At 42.6% G+C, this 9287-nt stretch overlaps 1 long non-coding RNA gene across 1 annotated transcript; it reads right to left on the reverse strand.

Annotated features, from left to right (window-relative positions):
• Window positions 1–5377: 5377 nt before the first annotated feature.
• LOC143851579 (uncharacterized) lies at window positions 5378–9038 on the reverse strand. Its single transcript, XR_013236411.1, has 2 exons — window positions 8848–9038; window positions 5378–5877 (listed from the first exon to the last, which is right to left on the reverse strand). It is a non-coding gene; the product is annotated as an uncharacterized LOC143851579 (long non-coding RNA).
• Between the last annotated feature and the right edge of the window lie 249 nt (window positions 9039–9287).

The following is a 9287-nucleotide window of genomic DNA, read 5'->3' on the forward strand; positions in this document are numbered from 1 at the left end:
CCTTGAAGATGATTCCTTGCTTGATAATGACTGCTTTTGATATATATCACCCAACGTATAAAATCACCCGATCCGGCAAGGATGGCCGAACCCTTGAAGAGATGAGGGAGAGGGATGAATTTTCTAAGAGAGGGGTTCTTTTTTCTTCTCCTGGATGGTGGGATGAGAGGGTATTTATAGGAGAATGGGATAGGAGGTTAGGTGAGGTTAGGTGGTTTTGGATGGTTAGGATGAGAGGATGAGGTTAGGTAAGGTTAGGTGGGGTTAGGTAAGGTTAGGTGAGGTTAGGTGAGGTTAGGTGAGGTTTGGATGGTTAGGATGAGAGGAGAGGTTATGTGAGGTTAGGTGAGGTTTGGATGGTTAGGATGAGAGGAGAGGTTAGGTGGTTTTGGATGGTTAGACCCAGGTCAAGATCTACCATTGATCTAACGATTTACGGAAATCGGGTCTCGGAATGGAATCAGGGTCCGGGCTATGAAGTGACCCTAGCTTATTTTGTCCTGATTGATGATTCGTGAAGTCAGATCAAGATATTAATGACCTAAAACATATAAATCAATGATAGAGGGGGTTCTCACATGGATTTAACACACTAATTTCTTTGTTGATTAAAACAAAACAAAATGGGGTGTCTACAGATGCCCCTCTTTGGTAGAGATGACGTAGTCATTGAATACCAAAGTTAAAAATGACAGAACCATTTTGCGTAGCTTTAATCGACAAAGGACTCTCTAGACACAACGCACCTTAACATAATGCAAAACCTTAGATGAAACCCTAGAACTTGAATAATAATAAAAAAAACTCGATGCGGCGCCGTTCACAAACGGGCAATTAGAGAATGAGATATCATTTTCGAATGGATTCTGAAGGGAAAGGACAAAGATCGCTCTCAAACAGTTTTTAGAAGGAGATGAGATGCCGCTCACAAGCGGGTTCAACGAGGATAAGAAGCATTCCCAAATGGACTTGGATAATGAGGCACCGTTCACAAACGGCCTCAAGGAGGATAGAAAACCATTCACAAATGGACTCGAGAAAAGAGGCACCGTTCACAAACGGGCTCAAGGAGAAGACAAGACCATTCACAAATGGACTCGAGAAATGAGGCACCGTTCACAAACGGGCTCAAGGAGGACGATACCATTCACAAATGGATTCGAGAAAAGAGGCACCGTTCACAAACGGGCTCAAGGAGAAGACAAGACCATTCACAAATGGACTCGAGAAATGAGGCACCGTTCACAAACGGGCTCAAGGAGGACGATACCATTCACAAATGGATTCGAGAAAAGAGGCACCATTCACAAACGGGCTCAAGGATAAGACAAGACCATTCACAAATGGACTCGAGAAATGAGGCACCATTCACAAACAGGCTCAAGGAGAAGACGAGACCATTCACAAATGGACTCGAGAAATGAGGCACCGTTCACAAACGGGCTCAAGGAGAAGACGAGACCATTCACAAATGGATTCGAGAAATGAGGCACCGTTCACAAACGGGCTCAAGGAGAAGACAAGACCATTCACAAATGGATTCGAGAAATGAGGCACCGTTCACAAACGGGCTCAAGGAGAAGACAAGACCATTCACAAATGGACTCGAGAAATGAGGCACCGTTCACAAACGGGCTCAAAGAGGACACGAGACCATTCACAAATGGACTCAGAAAATGAGGCACCGTTCACAAACGGGCTCAAGGAGAAGATGAGACCATTCACAAATGGACTCAGAGAATGAGACACCTGTTCACAAACGGGTTCGAAGAGAAGACGAGACCATTCACAAATGGACTCGAGAAATGAGGCACCGTTCACAAACGGGCTCGAAGAATTTAGGGATTTTTTTATGAACTTGAATTTGACGTAGGAATGGATTTTTATTTTTATTTTTTAATTAAGGATTTGGATTTGATAAATTTTTTTATTTTTGGAAAATGAGGTACCGTCCGCAAACGGGCTCAAGGAGAAGATGAGACCATTCACAAATGGCCTCGAGAAAAGAGGCACCGTTCACAAACGGGCTCAAAGAGGACATGAGACCATTCACAAATGGACTCAGAGAATGAGAAACATGTTCACAAACGGGTTCAAGGAGAAGACGAGACCATCCCCAAATGGCCTCGAGAAAAGAGGCACCGTTCACAAACGGGCTCAAAGAGGGCATGAGATTTTTCATGAACTTGAATTTGACGTAAGATTGGATTTGTTTGAATCGGGGATTGGTTTTGATGAATTTTTTATTTTTGGGAAATGAGGTACCGTCCGCAAACGGGCTCAAGGAGAAGACGAGACCATTCACAAACGGCCTCGAGAAATGAGGCACCTTTCACAGAAGGGCTCAAAGAGGACATGAGATTTTTCATGAACTTGAATTTGACGTAAGATTGGATTTGTTTGAATCGGGGATTGGATTTGATGAATTTTTATTTTTGGGAAATGAGGTACCGTCCGCAAACGGGCTCAAGGAGAAGACGAGACCATTCACAAATGGGCTCGAGAAATGAGGCACCGTTCACAAACGGGCTCGACGACACAAGATAGCTTTGATTGATGAATTCAACAATGAAAAATTTAGAGATTTTTATGAATTTGAATTTGACGTAGGATTGGATTTTTTGAATTGGGGATTGGATTTGATAAATTTTTGATTTTTTGAGAAATGAGGCACCGTCCACAAACGGGCTCAAGGAGGACATGAGACCATTCATAAATGAACTCAGAAAATGAGGCACCGTTCACAAATGGGCTCAAGGAGAAGACGAAACCATTCACAAATGGACTCGAGAGATGAGGCACCGTTCACAAACGGGCTCAAGGAGAAGACGAGGCCATTTGCAAATGGGCTCGAGAAAAGAGGTACCGTTCACAAACGGGCTCGAAGAATTTAGAGATTTTCCATGAACTTGAATTTGACGTAAGATTGGATTTGATGAATTTTTTATTTTTTTGAACTCAATGAAATCGGGGATATTATGGATCGTGCCCGACAAAGATGTTGGAAACTAGGACTTTGACGAATGATGAAACGGCAAACCTTTGGAACGAAGAACCATTACTAGCAAGAATGGATTAGGAACATTTTTATGAAACTTCAACAAGATTTTTCTCAAAGAGACTGCTGGTCTTGTCTTCTGGGGATTTTGATAACTGAAACCTTGAACAAGACATTTGAGATTGGTAATTTAGAACAACGACTCTCTTGGATATTAACATGGAAAAGCGGGATCTGCTTCTTGACAGGTGTTTAGATAAACATTTCTTGACCAGGATAACTAACCGGAAGGGAATTATGAATTTGAATGGTTCATCTTTCTGAGAAATTGGCTCAACCACCATTGCATCTGAGGTTCTTCCAAGCTTAAGGTGCCTTCCTGGGGTATGATCTTTTTACGGAAGCTGGGCTTTCTGATGTTTCTACTTCTGAATTTTTCTGAGCTGATCTTCTTTGAAATGAAGTTGTTTGACTAAATTCTCGAGCTCTTTCAGGTATAATTGCAGGGAGCTACCTAGGCCTGGCCTCCTTCACCAAGACAGTTACATCATTTGGACATAGGAACGACAATTGACTCTTTCTAAAGAGAAAACTTAGATGAAAGGCACTACTCAAAGGATTGAGCAGCCCTGAAGGAGTGAACTTAGAATAATAAAGATTGACTGACTATACTGACAAACATAGTGATGCTTCTGACTTAGTTAATGTTTTGTTTGGTAAGTCTATCCTTTCAAGGAATAGTTTTTCAATTGGTAAACACCGGACTTCTTCCTCGAAACAGTAATGCCTCAAGAATTTAATTACGACCCCTAAGATTGCTTAGCTTCAATGCCCCCAGTTTTGAGGATATCACTTGAATTTGCTTGAACTTCAGTTGATCTTCAGTCTTGATACCGGCTGTTGCCTTCTTATACTGATTCTCTTACCGTGACCAAGTCACCTCTTCAGGGTTTTTAACTTGGCGGACCGCGCTAGCCTTAACTTTTGCCTGAACCACCTTTCTAGGTTTTCGATCCAGCAGGCTATCCCCTTAGCTTTTGCCTAAGCCGCCCTTTCGGGTTTTCAACTTAGCAGGGGAATGATCTTAAATTTTGCCTAGACCGCCCTTTCAGGTTTTCAGTCTAGCAGATCTTCAAACTCCGTTATTTTTCTTATTCATCATCATTTCATTTTTTTATTGTATCTCAGGACCTAGCTCATTAGTTCTGAACACCAGAAGGACTTTTATAGGTAGGATAGGGCTTTTCAAAGAATGGCTTAAGGCTCAACAAAGATTTCGACCGAACCTGTGAACAGGTCGCCTACATATCCCAAGGTAGGAATCAGGTCGTGTGTAGTTCAGGGCGAATGCCCCTAGTTTGAAGATAAATTGTTTGATTTTTTTTTTCCTTTTTTCTTTTCTTTCTGGAACAATTAACTTCTCTTCTTTTGGAACTTGTCCCTCTCTTTTTTTTTTTTGAAAGGATTGAATTTCTTTTCCTTTTTGAATCGACCGAACTCGGTTCAACCGAGTTGCCTACGTACCCCAGTATAGGGATCAGGTCTCGCGTAGTTCGGGGAAATGCCCCAAGTTTGATGGGTTTTCAAGAAAATTTGATTTAGGCTCGAAGGGTTTGCAAATCGGTATTCTTTTGACATTGGGTTTTGATTTTGGGATTTAATCGGCCAAAGGAGGCCTTTCGATGTTCAGATTGGGAATCGATCTAGGTTACTAGAGTCCCTCTGGTACTGATTATTATTTTTTTCTCTTTTGTTTTTTTTTTTTTTCGCGGAGTTTGACGGCATTTCCAGGTAAGAGATAATGGATCTTCTTCTTTCAAGATTCTAATACGTGCTTTTGACTTTCATAGAGCGAAACTTGTTCTTTGACATCCTCCATCTATGGATTCGTACTCTCGATATCTGATGATCACTTTTCATTGTTTGCTTTTGAACTTTTCATCTTGAATTTGTTGGCTTTTTGTTATGAATTTGAGAACCAAGGTCATTGATTGGAAATATGAAAGTTGTTTCCACTCTATGCCCCTTGTATAGCATATATCTTCTCACTTTCTTCCTTTTCTTTGAGCTTTCCATCTATGTCTTGCCCCTGGTATCGGTTGTAGCTTTTCTAGACAATCTTCTTATTCTTGAAATAATTTTATCAATTCTTCACACTCTTTAGAGGGTAATGTATTTTCAATCGGCATTCAATGAATCAAAGTTTCAGTGCCAGTGTTTATCATTTCAATTTCATCTTTGAAAGGTTGGGATTGGCGCTCCTCCTCTCGTTCAAGTAATTGCTGTGACTCAAGTGGAGTTTCATCAATTTTGTCCTCATTTGAAGAGGGAGTCTTATTTTAAGATCAGAAGCACACTTAAGAACAGACACAAGTGAACTTTTTGGAACTGACTGAAATTTTATTTAAACAAAAGCTATTACATCAGACGACCTATCCTGAACATGCTCAGGATTCACAACTCTAAATAAGAAAGGGAAACAGAAGATAACTTGCCTGGACTAGGCATTGACCTTTAACTGTAAGACCGGACTCAACAATTATACTGACCATGATGACTGACTCAACATAAAATAGTAAGTGACTAAAACTTTAACTGCTGCAACTGTTTGGCGTTGAAGGCTCGGCGAAGGCTGGTTCGTTCTGAACATCATCATGGCTGATACTTTCAATTTTGGACAATGATGACTGATTCGCATAGGGAAATGCCCCTAGCTCAATGATTCTGAGAGTGAACTCTGAAGGACTTAGCAAAATAATCTTGAAAAAGGTAGCCCCTAGAGGAGGAACAGACCAGGGGTACAAGCAAGATTGGATTATCTGGACCAGGCATGATCAGATCATGAGAACGCATAATCGAAAGATTGTGAGATTCTGCATCTGCCAGTTAGGGGATGGCATGAAGATACGATCGAATCGTATGACAGAAGAACGAAAGACGCACGATCAAAAGATTAGATGAGATAGCATAAGATTGCTTTCAACGGATAGATCATGAATGACTAATCCTATGAGATCTTTGAAAATTATGGGATTTATATCCTAACCCAAAGGGAAATTTTTTTTTTTTTTTTTCACATTTTATCAGTGTTACCTGAAGGCATCAACCCTAATCCTAATCTATCGGAGTGGAGAGAGAATCTCGACTCATGACTTTGTTCGTGTATCTAAGGACCGATCGTGACCATTGGAAGATGGACCACGGCCTAATCTAGACACCAATGGGTAGGATATCCTAAACTAGGCTCACACACATGATGCACATGTGTTCGTATACTACATGCATGTGTGGGTTAATCTAGGGGTAAGGCCAAGAGTTCCCTTAGCGCGAATCCCTGTTCGATATACTGTACCAGTGTCCGGCGTATCAGTACGTGAACAAGAGATCCGTTTACGTACCATAAAGGTACTAGGCTAAGGGTGGAATGCTTCTCTAGCACAGAGGCACCAGGTGATGAAATCCCAGTCAACCATGCTAGATAACACTCCGTGTTCCTAAAATAGGACGTGTGTGCACGTGAGATGCAAGAGTTTAGATGCAAGTGATGTAAGTGTGTGCAATATGTTTGCGCAATCTATGATGCCCTCAGGTTTTGTTAGGTTAAGTTCGAGTAAAATGTGATGAGAAAATAAAACAAGACAAACTAATCTAACAAGTATAGAGTTTTTATGAGCCAGTTAAATTAAATTCAAATGAATTATCTTTTGAAATTTTAATGAAGTTAGGTGGTCCCCAGCAGAGTCGCCAGACTGTGGTACCCGATCCCGCGAGAGGGGTGGGGCGCGAGCCGCCGCGCTCTCTCTCTTGGTCTCTCGTATCCACGCGATTGGCGTGTGCATTTTAATATTGATTTGAATTCATCTTTCCTGTGAACTTGGGATCACTAAGGCAATCTGAATTCCACACGAAAGAGACTGACAGAGTCGCCACCTAGATATGGGATCTAGGACCCATAATTAACCAGAAATCTAGACTCGCTACCTGGTTACGAGAATGGAAGGTATGGGGAGTTATCCACCACATGCACCATCCCTGCCCGATAATCGGTCTTCGATTCCAAAAGCTAACTCTTTTAAATTTATTTTAAATGGCTCATTCAACTCTATGTTAATGTGCGAACTAAGTGATATGCATCCTATGATCTAATTTCAATGTGAATCCTAGATGTGTATCTTGATTTATTAATTTGTCTGGATTCATTCTAAGTGAAAGTTCTCCTAGAATTCTAATTTCATGGAAAGCCCTAAATGATTTGATTAAGCATTTACAAGAAAATTAATATCCAAAACACCACAATTTGTTGTGGTGCCGACTCGCGGGTGGTATGCCGTCAGACATCCAAGCTGCCTACGTACCCAAGCCTCACTGGGATCAGAGTCGACGTAGTTCGGTGCATTTAAGCTAAGCTACATATGCCTAACTCAACTAGGACACCGATCTAGACGGGATTGACTGTTTCAACAGTTTTAAGAGAAGTTATTTAATTCAAGTTGAGGATTTTATTATCTTAGGATTTCATCGAAGATGCTATATGATCATATCTAAATGCAAGTTGTCCCTTAGACTAATGCAGGTTAGCCTACATCCTAGTTTACTAGGCTTGTCCTAGGGAAAAACTGGATGACTAGTGTAACTTGACCTATGGCACGGTTGCTATACATAGCAAGCGTCCGTGATGAGGCTGGACTCCTAACTCTAGGACTCCCTAAAACTTAGGACACAACACGACACGACACCATTGTTCCTAAATTGGGCTCTAAGGGTTCTTACGACGGAAACCATAATCCAATGGTTCCGAGAGACACGAGATGAATCGAGATGATGAATAGTGTGAGGGAATGGGAAAGATAGAGAAAGGTGCGACTGAACTTGGGAGTGCCAAATTGCCTACGTACCCCGTGATGGGGATCAAGCCACACGTAGTTCCACTGGCGAGGTTGCTTGGATTTTGGAAGACAGAATTGGTATTTGTATCTGGAATCGGGTTTGCATTTGAGCATTGGACTTGAGATTCAGAAACATTGATCTAGCAATGGGATTTTGGAATTGGGAATTTGCATCAAAGAATTGAGCATATAGGAATCATCAAGGGTTTGAATTTTCGGAATTCAAAGTGGGCGGGCTTATGAGATTCGGCCAAATGGATTCAGACATGCGACTCGGATTGTGTTGGGATATTACTTGGTTGGATTGGGTTAATGGTTAGGGTCAAGTGAGTCGGGTCTAAGTTAGGAGCAAACCCGAGACTAGCCATGGTCTAACTAGGAGGAAGCAGGGTACAAACCAGGGTGCGGACCAGGGTGCACCAGGGTGCGAACCAGCAGGGAACCAGGGTGCGAACCAGCAGGGGAACCAGGGTGCAACCAGCAGGGAACCTGGGTGCAACCAGCAGCGAACCTGGGTGCGAACCAGCAGGGAACCAGGGTGCGAACCAGCAGGGGAACCAGGGTGCAACCAGGAGGGAACCTGGGTGCAACCAGCAGCGAACCTGGGTGCAACCAGGGTCTAACCAGAGTGCGAACCAGCAGGGAACCAGGGTGCGAACCAATATCGAACCAGGGTGCGAACCAGTAGGGAACCAGGGTGCAACCAGCAGGGAACCAGGGTGCAACCAGTAGGGAACCAGGGTGCAACCAGCAGGGGAACCAGGGTGCGAATCAGTAGGGAACCAGGGTGCAACCAGCATCGAACCTGGGTGCAACCAGCAGCGAACCTGGGTGCAACCAGGGTCTAACCAGAGGCTAACCAGGGGGAAAACGGACCCTACATGCTTCCTAACATGGTTTTTCTTTTAAAGTAAAAGATATGCATGAAAACAGACCCTACATAGAATTGAAATAAATGCCTACCTCTTTGGAAACCCACTTTGTGTTTGATTTTTCTTTGATGTTAATTCCTTGAAGATGATTCCTTGCTTGATAATGACTGCTTTTGATATATATCACCCAACGTATAAAATCACCCGATCCGGCAAGGATGGCCGAACCCTTGAAGAGATGAGGGAGAGGGATGAATTTTCTAAGAGAGGGGTTCTTTTTTCTTCTCCTGGATGGTGGGATGAGAGGGTATTTATAGGAGAATGGGATAGGAGGTTAGGTGAGGTTAGGTGGTTTTGGATGGTTAGGATGAGAGGATGAGGTTAGGTAAGGTTAGGTGGGGTTAGGTAAGGTTAGGTGAGGTTAGGTGAGGTTAGGTGAGGTTTGGATGGTTAGGATGAGAGGAGAGGTTATGTGAGGTTAGGTGAGGTTTGGATGGTTAGGATGAGAGGAGAGGTTAGGTGGTTTTGGAT

The sequence above is a fragment of the Tasmannia lanceolata genome, unplaced genomic scaffold (assembly GCF_043159265.1).
Source record: "Tasmannia lanceolata isolate RefF3 unplaced genomic scaffold, GAP_Taslan_0.1 ptg000018l, whole genome shotgun sequence".
Lineage (NCBI taxonomy): Eukaryota > Viridiplantae > Streptophyta > Magnoliopsida > Canellales > Winteraceae > Tasmannia > Tasmannia lanceolata.